This window comes from Lagenorhynchus albirostris, chromosome 10, assembly GCF_949774975.1.
Source record: "Lagenorhynchus albirostris chromosome 10, mLagAlb1.1, whole genome shotgun sequence".
Taxonomy (NCBI): domain Eukaryota; kingdom Metazoa; phylum Chordata; class Mammalia; order Artiodactyla; family Delphinidae; genus Lagenorhynchus; species Lagenorhynchus albirostris.
In genome coordinates, this window is record NC_083104.1 from 43,488,894 (window position 1) to 43,506,220 (window position 17,327).

At 43.8% G+C, this 17,327-nt stretch overlaps 1 long non-coding RNA gene across 1 annotated transcript in view; it reads right to left on the reverse strand.

The window, feature by feature from the left end:
- LOC132527110 (uncharacterized) overlaps positions 1 to 17,327 on the reverse strand; it is a 195,374-nt gene that overhangs the window by 39,710 nt on the left and 138,337 nt on the right. The window lies entirely within an intron of this gene.

Below are 17,327 nucleotides of genomic sequence, written 5' to 3' on the forward strand. Positions count from 1 at the left end.
ATCTGGACAGTCTCAACTCCAGAACTAATTGCTTTGCAAAATGTGTAACCCTGGGTGAGTAATTTGGGCTCACGCACAATGCCCTGCCCACTTCCCCTCTCCTGAGGGCTCCTGGAGACAAGGCTGCAAAGATGGCCCCTGTGTCCCACCCTCCCCACCTCAAGACACAGGCAATGGCCCCAGAGCACTTACAGAGAACCAGAGGGCTGCTCTGAGAGTTGCTGTTTACAGGCCATAGAGCCCCAAATTCCTGAGAAGGGCTGAGGCCTGGTTCCCCTCCCCCTCCCCACTCTCCCTGGCTCAGCCCCTTTACATACTGTAGAGGAATCAGGAAAACTAGGAGAGGAACTTGGCCTTGGGGAGAGGATAACTAGGTCAAGGAAGGAGCGAGTTAGGCCAGTTAAGCCGTCCAAGACTTCCCTCCCTGCGTCTGAGTACATTCTGTGGTGGTGGGGTCTGAAGCCAATTATAATGGACCAGGGTTGGGGGTTGACTTCTCATCTCTTCTTTTTTTTTTTTTTTTTTTTTGCGGTACGCGGGCCTCTCACTGCTGTGGCCTCTCCCGTTGCGGAGCACAGGCTCTGGATGCGCAGGCTCAGCGGCCATGGCTCACGGGCCCAGCCGCTCCGCAGCATGTGGGATCTTCCCGGACCGGGGCACGAACCCGTATCCCCTGCATCGGCAGGCGGACTCTTAACCACTGCGCCACCAGGGAAGCCCTCATCTCTTCTTTTTGATTTGCTCCCACTATCTACAGTCCCAGGCTCTGGAAAAGGACTTTGATCTTGAGTATGGGCTCTCGATCAGGGTCACAGGAACTAAACCTCCACTCCACTCTGGTTCTACCACACCCCCTATACACACATACATGCTGGGGGTCATTGCCCCCAGGTTAGACAGAGGACCCATAGATCACCTGTGTTCCTGTGGATTGGGGTGTGTGTGTGTGTGTGTGTGTGTGTGTGTGTGTGTTTGGGAACTTGGCTTTGGGAGAATATCTTTGGGCTCATTTTGTCTCCCAGGCACAAATACTGGAGAGCCCCTCCAAGTCCAGGACCCTGACCACTGAAGCTGATCATGAGAAGACTGAACTCTAACACACTCCCTTCAGGGGCTGACCTTGACTTTGGGTTCCACTGTGTAGCCAGCAGTGGCCTCGTAGGAGCCCCTCTTGGGCTACTTTCCCTATCCAGCTCAGAGTTGAGGGATCAAAGGAGAGGGGTGAGGGGATCCGTCTCTCTTCAGGCTCCAGCGGGGTCCATTCCAGAAGCTCTTCCAGCTTGTTTTAAGCTGGCTGATTTGCTTATTGGCTTCTAAAGTTGGATTTGAAGGGTGGAGGAGGCGGGCAACAGACCCTCCTCCACTCCTCCAACACTTCTACTCAGGAGGCCCGTGGAGGGGAGGTGGAGCCAGGCCCCAACCCAAAAGGGTACAAAGCTCATTGTTCTTCCAGACTTGGTCCACTTTACTTGTGGCTCAGAAGCCCTTTCCCTACCCAGCAAGAGCACACTCTCTTGCCTCTTTCTGGTCTCTCCTTTTGTACATGTAAACGATATGTTGTCATATCTATTCAGTGCTTGTGCCAACCTCAGGGCTCCGTTCTTGCTGTTTATTCTACCTGTGACATTCTGGCCCAAGATCTTTGTACTCGTGCCTTCAGCTCAAATATCATTTCAGAGAGGCTTCCTTTGGAACTCAGTGTGGTTTCCATAGTTACTCTCTATCCCATCACTCTAGCACTTATCACCTTATGGAATTATCTTGTTCATACGTTTCATTGTTTATGGCTTGGGTCCCCATCTCCTCCTAATGTAAACTCCACAGTTGCCAACACCTGTTTACTGCCACATTCTAAGTTCCCAGCACTAGTCAGAACTCAATAAATGCTTGTTGACTGAATGGATGTTTGTTTGTTATTTTTTAAATAGGAATAATTTTCCAAAAGTTTAGATACTTTTGAGAAGTCAAAGGTGTCTATTGTGTTTAGCAACAAGGAATCTCGTAGGGCGACGACCTTGAAGGGCGACCTTGTAGGGCATCCTCCCTGGGAGTCAATGGGAGGTGAGGAGAGGAATTCGTGTAGATGCAACTCCCTCAACTAAGCTCGACCATGAAGGAAGGCAGAGGATGGGGCAATAGCTGGAATGCTCCATGAACCCAGTTGATACTTGGGCCTGTTGAATGCTACTGGGAAAGAGGCAGTGGAGTGGGTGTAAGAGGCGGAGGAGGAGATAACTGATGGAGTCAGGGACTGAGGAGGTTGGCGGGAGGGATCTGGGACACAGGTAAGGAGATCAGGCATGGAACAGGGGTTCCTTCTCATTGGAAAACAGGGAAGGAGGAAAGGAGAGCACAGATTCTTGTGGGTTTGCAGGAGCCTGAGGCAGTTCCTGCCTGTGGCTTTGATTTTCTTTTGAAGTAGGAGGTGAAGTGGCCTGTTCATAAATGGGAGTGGCAGTGGTGGCGGTGCGGCAGGGGTCAGAGATATGAGGACAGTGGAGAGGGTTATAAAGAAACCAATTTATCTAAGGTCTTTGAAATCTTCTTAAAAAAACCTGTCTCCAGATGACTTTCATTAATTAATTAATTAATTTACGGCTCAAGGCAATATGGTGCCACTAAGTCGTTGCCTACAACTTCACATTTAAATGTAAATCTAAGATCTAAATCTGAGACCCACATAGTCTCAGATGGAAGATGTAAGAGTTGGAGGAAAAAAAGGCAGAGTCTAATCTTCCCAAGGAATACAGAATCATGAGGAAGCTTTCACTGTGGGAAGCTGCAAAAATGCTGACAGATCACAGCGAGATGGGGCTGTGCTGTGAGAAAGTAATTTGCTGAGCGTCCATCTGGGCTGCTGTTCGTTCTAACACCAGAGAAATGTGGAAAGTCATTCTCCCAGGAGAGCGTCTTGCCTGACTCCATAGCACATGTCTCGGCCCCATTAATAACATCACTAACAGGTACTTACTATCTCTGCTGAAATAAAATGAAGTGTTTTTAACAGACAAAGATGATGCTGTTGACCCAATAGTAGGGTGTATATTTGCAATTTGGAGGGATTTTGCATACTCACTCTTCTTATTTGTAACACAGGTACACACTTGCAAGAATGCTGGTTAAGAATACTGATAAAAATTTCTTTCTATTGAGTATCAACTGTTATCTATCTCATACCACATAGTGTTTTATGTTTGTAAATGGAAGAAGTTGGTTATGGCCTCCGTGGCCATTGAAACCATGACCTTGACCTTATTGCTATTGTGTTGTGACCTAGAAGTTGCCAAACTGAGCTTGGTGGAGCCCTGGGGCACTCGGAGATGCCACCTTATGAGATGAGACGGATATGGAGCTGACAGGCTACCTCCATGTCAACTAAGGCAGCTTTCAGGGTCTATGTTGACTTCTAATTTTATATAGATAAAGGGTTCCACTGGGGTAAAGGAGCCCAACAAAATCCACTTTCACGGCTGAGAGCAAAAATTTTGGGGTGTGTGTGCCATGTGGCTTATGGGATCTCAGTTCCCTGACCAGGGGATTGAACCCGTGCCCTGGCAGTGAAAGTGCCAAGTCCTAACCACTGGACCACCAGGGAATGCCCAAACATGGAGAGAATACTTATGTTAGTAATTTTCTAAGTGATTTCTTGAAGAGTGTATTCTTTGGCATCACATTGCAGGTTTGGGTTTAGTTGATGGGTATTTCAGTGACTACTTATTTCCTCTTAGGCAACAGTTCACCTACCACCAAGCTGAGTGTTTTGACTTTTGATCAAGGTTTATGCAAAGTATGGATGAGCAAAAGAACATAGATTAGCAAACAGTCATGATAATTATTCCTACACTTTTCCTTTTAAGCAAATTTATGAAAAAGTGTTATATTCAGCATATATTATATTAAAACCCATCTCTGTCGCGCAAGCTACGTTAACTGTATAAACTACGTTAGTACATAAAACAGGTTTGAGGAGAGTGGAGAAAGTGAGAGACATCAGCTCAAGTGGTGGTCATACTTTATAGTAAATCAAATACCTATCAGATTTGAGTCATTTGGTTCAAAAAGATCTCTTAACAACAAAACTAAGTTCTAAGAGCGTTAACCTAATTACCAAAGTAACATTCACATTGGATTTTGAAACACCTGAACTATCCCAAGGGTCCATTCATAACCTGAGGCTGGAAGCCTGGGGGAGCAGGTAGTGATATCTGGAGAAGCTCCTCTCTAGAACCCAAAGGTTGTATGTATTTTGTAGAGGGAGGAAGGTAGATAATCTCAAGTAATTAGGGTCAAGAAAGAAGGTACTTTCTTAGGGCAAGAGGATCTATGTTTCTAAAGTTTTCTTGAGCAAGGAGCTGTAAGCTCACCAGGAAGAAAGGTTGGGAATGTGTGGGTCCATGTTTGAGAAGATGGCTGATGGCAGTGTTAGTGGTTTATATTTATGACAGATATTCCTGATAAAGATAGGAAGTTAGTGGCATCACCATTAGCTAAGCCAGCCCTCCCTGGAGAAAGTAAGAGCTCTTAGGGCCATTCTTTGTTAATGAAACCACACCAAGGCCAATATTAGAGGCAGATATTTTAACAGATCCTGAAAATAGTCCTTTGGTCCAGGTGGTGGTCCATGTATAGCCCTGTGTTGACCTCCAGGCAAGTCTGTTTGATGAATGGTGAAGTGGAGATATCTCGATTGTGTCCACCATCAAGGAAGGTTGGGTAGTCTGTCATTCAGAGGGTGTGGGATTCAGTAGACATTCTGGCAGTTTTTCATCAAGTCATGTTTGCAGATCAGAGGGTAAAGTTTTCCTGACACCTCATAGGTCCCTCTACCCAGGTGGCAGCCCATTCACAACGCATTCACTTGTAGGCATGCCTCTTCCATAGCAAGAAGGATGTGAAGGGCACAGTGGGGTCGAGGGCCCCAGTACTCCCAGGGAGTGTGCTCAGGGAGCCAGCCTGTCTCCCAGGACCTCTCACTGATGGGATTTACTTCGTGATCTTCCTGGATCTGGTTTATTTCTGAAATCTCTGAAGTACACCAACCTTTGGGTTTGCTATCTGCGATTTCTATCTCTGGAAGGCAGCATCTCTCTTCTCTCCAGGAAGAAATCTTGATGCATCAAAAAGAAAAAGCCTGGTGTCTTGGGCTTTTTTTCCCCACAGGGTGATCCAACAGATCTTTACATAATCTATCTTCACCATAATTTCTCTTCTGTTTCTTGAACTCTCTGTGAATATCCCCTTCTGCAGCTGACAGCTTCTGTTCTTTCTCTTCTGGCTTATAAGTTTTCTGAGTCAGACCCCTTAACAGAATCTTAGTTTTTTGCTGATGGAGATCATTAAGAATCTCTACTGCCAGCTGCAAAATTTTGCATTTATTTTCAACTAGAGCTTTGGCTGCAAGCAGTGAAAAAAAAGAATCATTTTCCAACGTTTTTCTTCCAGCTGATGCCTTGCTGACACCTCATTATTCAGCTTGGAATGTAAATGGTGTCTGTTTTCTTCAACTTTTGTTAATGTGGATTTTGGTCGCATTTGACTTTCCTGACTTTTCTTTCATCTTCTTACTGTGGTAATCTGCCAACCAAATCTTTATTTTTAAAATGATCCTGCTCATTTCATTCCCTATGATTTTCCTCCTCTGATGCAAAGATCATGATTAAATGGTTTTAGCTGCATAGCGTATTTATTGAGAACTTCAACTCCATTATTTTTCTAAGCCATAGCTTCTTCCTGAGACTTGAGATCGCTCACCGATCCTAGTGGGTAGGGCTGGGAACACAAAAAAAGCTAGGGGCAGAAGGGGACCACTCTGCCCCCATTGAACTGCTACCCTTCCTCTCCTTCTAGCTCCTGTCTTCCTTCCGTCTCTTTCCCTCACCCATCTGTTTTCTCACAGCTTAAGTTCACAGAAGATCTTGGTGTTTAGATTTCTAGCAGAGCTACTAACAATTTTATGTATTTTTATTACTCTGTGTTTCACACTGTCTTTGCTGCCTTCTCCAGATCTTGTTCTTAGCTGCTAACTGAGATTCCACCCAAACCAGCACCACTATGATACATGCAGGTCCCCACGGTCAGGTGACCAAGAATGACCCTGACAGGGGTGCTGACCCACATCCAGGTGCATTCTGGCTCCAGGCCTCTCCAATCCCAATTTTCTTCGCTTCCGCAAGTGGCCTGGTACAAAGGTACCATCATGTCACGCAGATGCGTTCTCTTGAGTTAGGATGGTTGCGTCATTGCTGAATCTACCTCTGTAACTTGCTTTCACCTACAGTTTTAATTTGCTGCTACTTTCATTGACTCAGGTCTCCAAAAGTCCTCAAATACTTGAATGCAGCTTCTCACGTGATACCTTCCCTTTTCTTCTGGTGTTAGTTTCCCTTCAGTGAGCTTTTGAAGTCCTCATAAGAGAATCTCTGGAGTCCTACTGAAGAGCTGGGAGTATTTAGCACCAAACATGTGTGTGTGTGTGTGTGTGTGTGTGTGTGTGTGTGTGTGTGTGTGTGTGAGAGAGAGAGAGAGACAGAGAGAGAGAGAGAGAGAGAGAGAGATTCTTCCCTTTTTGTGGCTTCTTTCCTTCTGCTGCTTCATGTGCTCTGGGGGAGGTTGGCTCCCTTCCTTCCATCCTTGATTCCCTGTCACCCCTGCACGCAAGATCACATGCAGATGGGAGGTACTGAGCTCCTGGCAGGGTAAACCCAGCGGTGCTCCTTGCCCAAACAGCACGAAGGTTTGGTTGGCATGTCATTCCAATATCCTCTCTCTTTCGACTTGTGAATGGAAAAGCATTAGTGTACATGTATCACCCAACAAAGCTTTATAAAGCTGCTTCTTAAGGCAGCTCTGTTTTCTGAACACTTCTAACCCCTACTGGGATATAACTGATTTAGAACAGGGTTATACAGTGACTTTCTCATACAGGGAATTCATTATGCCAATGAAATTGTTTAACCCAGGACATTATTTACACAGGGGAAAAAAATCAGGGGTGTGTGTGTGTGTGTGTGTGTGTGTATTTTCCCTTCCTAAATAGAGAACTCATTTTGTCTCAAAATCTAAGGCCCCCATTTAAAATTTTTAGAGGACTACCTGACCTTTGCTCTCCACCCATGTGTTTTAGGAGCTCTCCTCTCACATGGGACCCTGGAGCAGTAAGCACTTTTTAATTTATATCTAAGAGATCAAAACAAAAGGGTCTGTCCTCAAGTTCATGGACAAGTCTTCTCATCACCAGTGTCACTGGCCAACAAGGTCAATATTTTCTGACTGAGTAAATAATGAAAATATACTGAAGAGAAAATTATTTAGAGATTTATTGAGTAGTGTGTAAGTAAAGACTCAGAAATGAGAATTCCAACCATCAGGCAGAGGGCCCAGATGACAACGTCAGGTGCTCAAGGTCACACAACTATTCCAGAGGATAGCTGAGCACACCTAAGGGTACGCTACCACCTCCTCCATCCATATGGGGCTGGATGCCTAGATTCACAGGGGCATTTAGTACAGCCTGGGTCGGCTAGCGCTTGCGTTATTGGTTGATGGGCTCATGGGTGGGAGGGTGTAGGGACGGGTCTGGGCCAAGGGCACAGATCAGGGCACCTCTCACACTCTCCACAGAAGTGGGAGTTGACTATGGCAGCTATCACTTTACCATTGTTAGGAAAGGTGGTGTGTGCAGTGATTCAGAGTGAGGGAGCTGAAACACACCTGTGGTCAAACCCCTGTCTGTTATTGGTTGTGTGAACTTGGATAAGTGACGAAAGCTCTTTAGGCTTCATTTTATAGATAAGGACAATTAAGTAGGAAGAACATGCAAGGAATGAGCGTAGAGCTGGCATGTACAAAGTACTCACTCAGTAAAACAGGGAAACATGACACTCATTCTCATAGTCATAGTTCTCTTCACTACTTGTATTTACCTCATGTACTTATTTGCATACTTATCCCCTGTCTTTACCCCTAGAACGCTGTCCTCATAAGGTCAAGGACCGTGGTTTCATACCCCTGCGTTGTTTCTCATTCCCCTCGATTACATGATATGGACAACTGTCATTTTCTGGGATTTATGGAAACAGCTTTGAAAGCATGGCCTTGAATCTCCTTTTGGCCCCTTTTTAAACCTTCATTTCCACTATGCTATTGATTTGGCAGAGTGTGGATGTGGTCTACTTTCCACTCTGCTGTGGTGAGCAGACTCTACCTAGAAATGTGCCATGTTTGCAATTCCTTTTTAAAAGATAATAATAATAGTAAGAAAAGCATCATCATTAAAATAAGTATGTCATTGTCTTTCTTAAGGTGCGCTTAGTAACAGCTTGTACACAAAAGGTCCCCTATGCTGTATGACTTCCTGTAAGACACTTCCTCCTAAAACTTTCAGGCTGCTCTCATCCTCCAGCTCATTTACTCAGGGATTACATCTGTGTCTTAGAGAAAAATGTGATTATTTTCCATACCCTGGCCCTAGTGAGGAATAAATCATTTCATCTGAGGAGCTGCAGCTGCAGACTCTATGCCAGGGGAAGACTAAATGTGAACTCATGCAATCCACTCAGAAAGACGAAATGGGCAGAGTCCTTCCTCTGTTGCAGGGTCCTCTGCCTTCATTTGTCAGAGTATCTAGAAGTAGATAATGATATAATGTCAGGATCCCACAAGGATCCTTGCCACTATTCCAGAGGGTAACTCTCATGATCAAGGTATTCGATTTTACTTAAGCTTTCAGAAAATAATAATCTATTGAACTGAAATTCTTTGATTTTTCAAATATTTTTTTCCTCTGCCCTGAGCAATATTTCTGAGTATTCCTATTTAAGCTTTATCTGCAATGAGTATTTATAAAATAAGATTTCATTTGAATATGCTAACCTCTCAGTATAATACACATCTTGATTTTTAAAAAATTAATTAGCTGATTTCTAAACATACACTCAATTTCTTGATATTTCCTATCTTGCTGTCTACATTTGGCTATTTTGCAAACATATAATACCTTCACATAAGAGTGAATATAGGGGGTTTCCCTGGTGGTGCAGTGGTTGAGAGTCTGCCTGCTGATGCAGGGGACACGGGTTTGTGCCCCGGTCTGGGAGGATCCCACATGCCACGGAGCGGCTGGGCCCGTGAGCCATGGCTGCTGAGCCTGCGCGTCCGGAGCGTGTGCTCTGCAACGGGAGAGCCCACAACAGTGAGAGGCCCGCGTACCGCAAAAAAAAAAAAAAAAAAAAAAAGAGTGAATATAGTAAATTAATACGTTTTCCAATTGTTGGCATTGAAAGTAGTAGGTCAAAGAAAGTTTCAGGAAAATGGGCAAAAATCCCTGGATTCTGGAAAGGGCAATTATAACAAAAACTGGGCTCAGACATGGTTTTGTTTCTCATTAGCTGTATGACTTTGGTCAAGTCATTTGACCCATCTGTGTTGTAATTTCTTTATTTGTGAAAGTGAAAGGATGACGCCTACCTCACCTTCCCTTTCTCACAGGGCTACTGTGCAGACCAAAGAAGATAAACTTTTTGAATCTAAAAGATTTAGCACACTTAGATGGAAATAAATTTTCAGAGAGGCTTTTGTAAAGGAGGCTAGTTGACAGAGGTCAGCTAACCACTTTGTAGTCATCTAGAACTCTAGGAACCTGACTGCTGTGATGACTACTGTGATCAGATAGAGTCTAGGCAGTCTATTTATTGATATAGAACAAGGTCTGGAGCCAAACTGGGCTGAGAAAAGGATATATTGGTCCCCATCTCTGGACCTAGAACCATGTATGCACTAGGGCTAAGCAAATTGAACAAAGCTCCCTGAGGTGGGGCAGGCTTTGGGAACATGAAATATTTGGTTAACCAAAGAACTCTGCCTTGCCAAGTGGTATTTACAATCCTGGGGTAGAGCCAAACGGCTCTGGACAAAGGAAGGGAACAATCATATGACCAGAAGGCATGAGGTTCTAGGATTTTCCCAGCTTCAGACACCTACCCTCAGTATGTATTTCTGAAGAAGGTGGGGGAGGTCAATTGAGGATGCACAGACACAACCACTGGGAGAATAACACAGAGTTTTAGTTTGACAGGTTTTTTTTCCCTCCCAACAGCATTTTGAAGATATTGTCCTATTGTCTCCTGACCTCTGTAATTGCCAATGAGAAATGCGTTGCCAGTCTGCTGGTCCTTCCATTGTAAGTAAGCTGTATTTTCCCTTTGGCTGATTTTGAGATTTTTAGTTTTGTCTTTGGTATTCTGAAGTTTCACTATGACATCACTAAGTATGGATTTATTTTTATTTATTTTGCTCAGGACTCAAATTTCTTCAACCTGAAGATATGTGTCTTTCTTCAGGGATGTGCAGAAAAAAGATATTGTTGTACAACCACCATAATGGCAAAAATTAAAAATTATCAAGTTTTGGCAAGGATGTGGGAAAAATTCTCATAAGCTACTTATGAGAATTTATAAACTATTACAACATTTCTGGGCTGCAATCTCGGGGTACTAGCAAAACAAGATATATCCAAGAAATATAATCCAAGAAATATCTATCGTCTTGGAAATCAAAAAGAAGATATGAAATAATTCCTGGTTTGAAGAAAGAACAGAATTAAAAGCTATATGGAAATGGTCAACAGTATTAGCCAGACACAAACATGCTTGGGGAGGTAAGGGAGACTACTCATTAACCCGGGGTCTCTCCAAGGTTACAAGTCTTAGAAAACAAAGATACTTGTTCAGAGTCAATTTTTTATCTGGGTTGTACTGTGGTTTCTGCTCGTTTCTGACATGGCAAAAGGGGGAAGAGTTAGAATGTACCCCTCCCTCTCTCCCAACTTTCCTTTGGTAACAGGTAAGAAAGCACAGTAGAAGATAATGGAACGTAGTAGAATGTGGAGGGATGTAAAATGGACAGTATTAGGTGGAGGGAAACTCAGAGCACAGGAGAGCGAGGGCATCGGGGCCGGCATTCTGCTGGGAGCTGGGGCGGCCAAGCACAGGCAGATGCCTGAAGCACCAACCAGGCCATGGATCTGTGTCCTTGAGAGAGCACAGCCAGACCTAGCCAAGCTTAAAGGGCAAGTGAGAATCTGGGGGCAAAGCCAGGGGAAGTCCTGCTCGAGGTGTGGGGCTGGGTGAGAGGGAGTGCCAGAAGTAGGGAGGAAGCATGCTAGACTCAGATGGGCTGTAGCTCAGATCGCCATACTCCCGGAAAGAGGAAGCAGGACGAGTACTGTCCCAAGGCAGCTGGAGGGACAGAGTGTCCTGGCTTCCTCACTTGGGGAGGCCACTTCTCTGTGGAAGTGGCAATAACAAGGCAGGGAATCAAACTACACAGAGCCTTCAAGTAGAAATGTTCCCTGCCTAAATTCAGGTGCTAAATGAACAACAAAAAGAGAACCTCTACCATGAACAGTTTCCAACGATGAGATACCTGAGGCCATTACATTCCTGGGAATAACACCAGGGGTGCCATGACAGACCACCTGAAAGAACAAATTAGTGGGCCAGCCCCACTCAGACCCAATGAGGAAACTTCACATTCCTTTAGCTCGTTTTAGATTTTGGTAAAGCCAGACCCCATGCTCCAAGTTTGCTGGGTTCTATCCTCCATATCGTCCAGATGATACACAGTTACTACAGAATGTGACATCGAGGAGAGAGCATGGTGTGTATTAATTCATGTAAAAAATTGGATATCACACAGAAATGTTAATAACTAGAAATTACTGAATTCTCTATGTTGTCTGTTGTGGAAATAAAGGCCTCTGGGGAATGGATCAAAAATATCTGGAAGTTACTTGAAACTGGTGAATAACTAAATGGAATTATAACTAAAATGTATTATAACCCAATTGTACTTTTTGTCTTTCAAGGGTTGGCTCCAGGGAGCACTACGCAGTGAATATTACAAAAATTACATAAAGCTCCGAAAGCTACTTTATGTAAATTTCTTGAGTGGGCATTCTCAACCATGTTTGGCATATTATTCTGATAATTCTATATCAGAATATAGAATTGTATAGTATATCAATTGATTTTTTGTTCTGACATTTTGACCGGTTTTGATAAAACTGAGGTGTGTACCCAGAGTTGTCCTGATATATGCTTAAAAACCAGCCCTCTGGGTGGAAAGTCCTGGTTGATAGTGTTTGCCTATTTCCATGGTGTAAATACTTCCATTATGGCTGATTGTAAGCTACAAACGTGATATCACTGAGTGCAGAATTGGGAAGAGATGTGCAAAGTTGACCCTTGTGAGTCGGTACAGGACACTGTATATACCTATGGGCCTGTATGAAACTACAATTTTTTACTAAAAATGTTGCCCTGTAAATATATGAAGGCACTATTGAAAGAAAAAATATAAAGAGAAAATAAATTCCAATTGGGAGCTCAAATGGAAAAAATTGACAGAGGATTTTTTAAACTTTGTATTCTACGTTTTATTATTATCTTTTATTAAGCAAACAAGCCATCTATGTGTCACCCTGAGTGTTCCAAAATCTTAGTTTCTTTGGTGTTCCCCTAGATGGAGGCTAGGGTCTCTCTCCTTTCAGATACTGGTGCTAAGACGATGCTGACCAAAGAATCGATGGGACCTGCTCACCATGAAGCTAGTTTCAGGATGGCTGAGCTGAGGGTGGAGACAGAAGAAAAGATGTGGAGGCTTCTGAATTTGGGGAGGCAACACTGATATTCAGACTTCTGGTTTGGTATGATAATATATTGCTTTTAAGAAATTAATACTCATGGAAACAAGAAAAATCAGTTGTTCAAAAATTGAAAAAAAAAGAAGAATGGATTGGTAACCTCTTCTGTTAGAGCAAGCCAAGAAGAACTTATTAAAATTGAGATGAATTGGAAATATCAATGGACATATTTTTAAAGGAGGCTTTATCTGTTCCGTCCCTACAGTGATTTATGCTGTTGGATATTTTTGCTGCCATCTGCCAAATTCCAGTTGGAATGTGGGACAAGCTTATTTGTGGAACTAGTGCTTGTGGGTTCTAAAACTATTCTCCAATGAAAGGAACAAATGCCCTTGGAGGATAGTTGACTCCATATTTCTGGGCAGGGAAAAAAAAAAATCAGGATTAGTTTGTAGATTCTAGATGTTGAAAGAAAACAAGGTTGCATTAAGGTATCAGAGAGTCATAAATCCATAATGATGCAAAAGAGAAGATAAAACAGAATTGCCTGAAAAACACACTCTCTGAAATTGTTTACTGAAAAGGCTGTGTATCAATTAATAAAAATTATGTGAAGCCTACACTTAAGTTTTTCTAAGCAACCGTTTGCTTTTGTTTTTTGTTTTTGCGGTACGCGGGCCTCTCACTGCTGCGCCACCAGGGAAGCCCTCTCCGGTAGTTTTTTGACACTGCCCTCCTTCTTCTTGGTTTTTGCTATCACCATCTGAACTCTGGGTGGCCTAACCCAGCTTTCCCTCCAGGTCCTGGGCAGTGGCTTCTTGATACTGAGAATCTGGACCATCTCTGCTTTGGCTTTGCTCCTCTACCTGAATTCTATTACATATGGGCTTCCATGCTGCCCTCCCAAGATACACACACAACATACTGATCATCTCTCATCATGTGCTCAGTCTCTCTCTCTGTATTCTTACATATAACAGAGGGCGTTTTGCCCCAGTGAATTCTTCACTAACATTATTTTTACACAGAATGGATCCTATAGTTTCTCATAAGAGCCGGTGACATTTTGGAGTCAGAAATATCCTCATGCACAGTTGTCATCTGAGTCTATAAGACAATGAAGGTTGTAAAACCACTCCCTTCATCCAGACCTGCAGAACAAGTACAGACATTAGACTTTATATAGTCCAACATGGCTAATTTATAGGTGAAAAATGGAGTCCCTGAGAGGGTAAATGATCTGCCCTGAGTGTCTAAGAGAAACTGTGATGAAGGCACACACCCAGACCCACTGTTCAAAACTCTTTCCATCGTGAAGAGCAATTTAGTAAGTGACATCATTCTGGAGGCTATGAGGACAGAGTTGAGCAGGGAGAGACCAGCAGGAAGAACATACAGGAGGCTGTTTAAAAGTCCAGAAAGTAGTTGAGGGAATGGACTCTAATGTCAAAAACACAGAATATATCTGTAAGAGTAAATCACCTCACCAGCAAATGACACAAAGACCCATCTGCCCATCCCTACACTCCCCAGGGACCAGGCATTCCTAGCTGAGGCAATACTGTATATGGTCATGCAGAGGCAGGAAGGTGGTCTCTGAGTGATTAGCATGGATGAGGTTTAGGAGGCATGAAGAAGCAAAGCAGGAGATAAGGCCACTTCCGTAGAATTAGGACTTCCCTGCAAAGTCTGGAAATGTTCATTGTACCTAAGAACTCAGCCCAGAAGAGGATCCAACACATGGTGGAAATATTGAAAGCCCAGTAATAAAAGGAATGCAAACACAATCACCCACGGCTTCTGTCTGTGAATGAGGAGCCATACGTAACACACGGGGCAGAACCATGGAGAACCATGATGGAAGCCACGAGGAGGCCCTGGAGTAAGGTGTCCCCAGACCATGGGCAAACCATAGAGCAGTACTGCTAATGCAGAGGAACTCAGGGAGCAGCCCCTAGAGTGCCATGGTACGCCCAGTAGACCGAGCACACACAGAGTCTTAATGATACCTTACAGCACCAGAATCAACTCACCACACGCTGGACATAATTAAATGTTTAATCACAACCAACAATGCTTCCAAGTGTGGTTTCTGGAATAAACTAAATTGTTCACATGCCCACCAGCCATTCACCCATCAGCACACACTGTACAAACACCATTTCCCTCCTTCCACTGACATGTGTTAAAGATTTATTGAGCTATGCCCTATCAGGTATTTCATAAGATACCACATTACCTTATTTATTCATAATGTAGCAATTTAAAATAGCATTTTAGATGAGAAAAGAGTAAAGTTCAGAGACTCACCCAAAAGTCACATAGCTGATATTTAGAGGATCTGAGATTTTGACACCCATGCAAGTTCTATTCCCCATCTCTCTTCTCCTGGTCAATCTCAATGAACTGACTGGCATCCCCCCAGGAGGCCTTAGGGGTGTCTTCCCTCGGGACAGGCGATTCCTGCTGTTGCTGCTCTCTCTCCCCCATGTAAGGGGCCAGGAAGCTCCTACATGCTGTCTGGCCAGTGGTGGCCACTGGTGATGAGTCACGGGGTGTTGTAGGATAGTGGGATGACCCAGCTACTCCCCACTTCAGATCCAGGTAGGCCAAGACTAAAAGCCACAGGCCACAGCTTCAGATGGGAGTATCTGTATTGAGGAGACCCTGGTGCTAAGCCCCTTCTGGCCAGGCTCCTGGTTTGCACTGGATCCTGATCCCCACAAGGCGTACTCCACCATCCTCTGCTTCGTATGCATGAAAAATAGTCATCATTTCCTGAAGGCTTACTATGTGCCAGGCACTGATCTAAGCCTTTCAGATATACTTAATTTTCACAATGACCCTTTGAAATACATAGCTTTATTACCCAAGTTTTGTAGAAGGAGAAATAAATCAGCCTGGAAACATTAACAAGTTGCCCAAGATTCCATAATTAGTCAGGAGTGAAGCTGGGATATGAACACAGCAGCCTGGATTCTGGCTTTCTTGACTTGCATATTGACCTGCCATCCCCTGGGGTTCTTGATTTTGCCAACTTGACCAACTCCAGACACTGAGCTCTTCTTCCTGGTTTCAACTCAATGACTCACAAACAACGTGGGCTCCTCAGTCTCCATTTGTGATCCTGTGGTTTTTGAACTGATGATGCCCTGCAGCTGGACACTTCCCGTCTCCGAAGTTTCCTGAGGCTCACTGGCAACACTGCCAAAGTGTTCTGGGCTTAACCCTTTGGAGGATTAACTAATCCCTTGTTCCAGCTGAGACCTACTCCAATGTTGAAAAGAAGGACTAACTAGTTCTAAAGCCAGGAATGCCCTGAATTGCTGTTTGCTGGGTGAATGTCTGTCTAGACTATTTCCCATCTGTTAAAAGCCCTGCCAAAATCCAAATAGAAAATATGGGTTTACTGTGCTTTGTGTCGATCGCATGTATTATTTAGGCTATACTAGGCTGAAGTAACAAACACTGATTGATGGATCAAAGACAATCAAAATTTGTGCCTCGGCTCAGGTGACAGTCCTGGGCAGGTGTGTGGATTGGCTGGACCCCTCTCCCCCACATAGGCATTAAAGGACCTAGGATGAGAGAGGCCCTGCCATCCTCAGAACAGGGCTTCCAAGGTCACTACTGTCCTGTTCTTCCCAGTGAAGTGGAAGGAGGAAAGAGTATGGAAGAATGCAAAGGAAGGGTTTCATGGACTATGGCCACAAATGGCACATACAACTTCTGTTCACATACCCTTGGCTGAAAATCAAACTGCAAGGGAGGTCAGGGAGTGCAATCCAGTTGTGTGCCCAAGAAGAAGAAAAACAGATTTTGGTGAACAATAAACTGTTCCTGTCACTCTACTTCTGATAAGTAATAGTCTGCACATTCATATTTTGACTTTCTTCTTCAGTTTGCTCTTCTGCATTTTCCTGAATTCAGTTTTTATTTCTATATTTACTTTTCTACTTTACTGTGTTTTTTCTTTAAGTCTTCTACGGAAGGTGGCAGAAAATAATTTTTTTTTTTTTTTTTTTTTTTTTGCAGTACACGGGCCTCTCCCACTGCGGAGCACAGGCTCCGGATACGCACGCTCTGCGGCCATGGCTCACGGGCCTAGCTGCTCCGCGGCATGTGGGATCTTCCCAGACTGGGGCACGAACCCGTGTGCCCTGCATCGGCAGGTGGACTCTCAACCACTGCGCCACCAGGGAAGCCCAGAAAAGAAATTTTAAAAAATGAATGTAGTAGAATGTAAATCAATGAAGTTAGAACACCCGCTCTCATCATACACAAAAATAAACTCAAAATGACTTAAAGACTTAAACATAAGACATGACACCATAAAACTCCTAGAAGAGATCATAGGCAAAACATTCTCTGACATAAATCGTACCAATGTTTTCTTAGGTCAGTCTCCCAAGGCAATAGAAGTAAAAACAAAAATAAACAAATGGGAACTAATCAAACTTACAAGCTTTTGCACAGCAAAGGAAACCATAAAAAATCCATAAAGACAACCTACAGAATAGGAGAAAAGATTTGCCAGCAATGTGACTGACAAGGGCTTAATTTCCAAAATATACAAACAGCTCATATAACCCAACAACAAAAAAAACAAACAACCCAATAGAAAAATGGGCAGAAGACCTAAATAGACAGTTCACCAAAGAAGAAATACAAATGGCCAATAGGCACG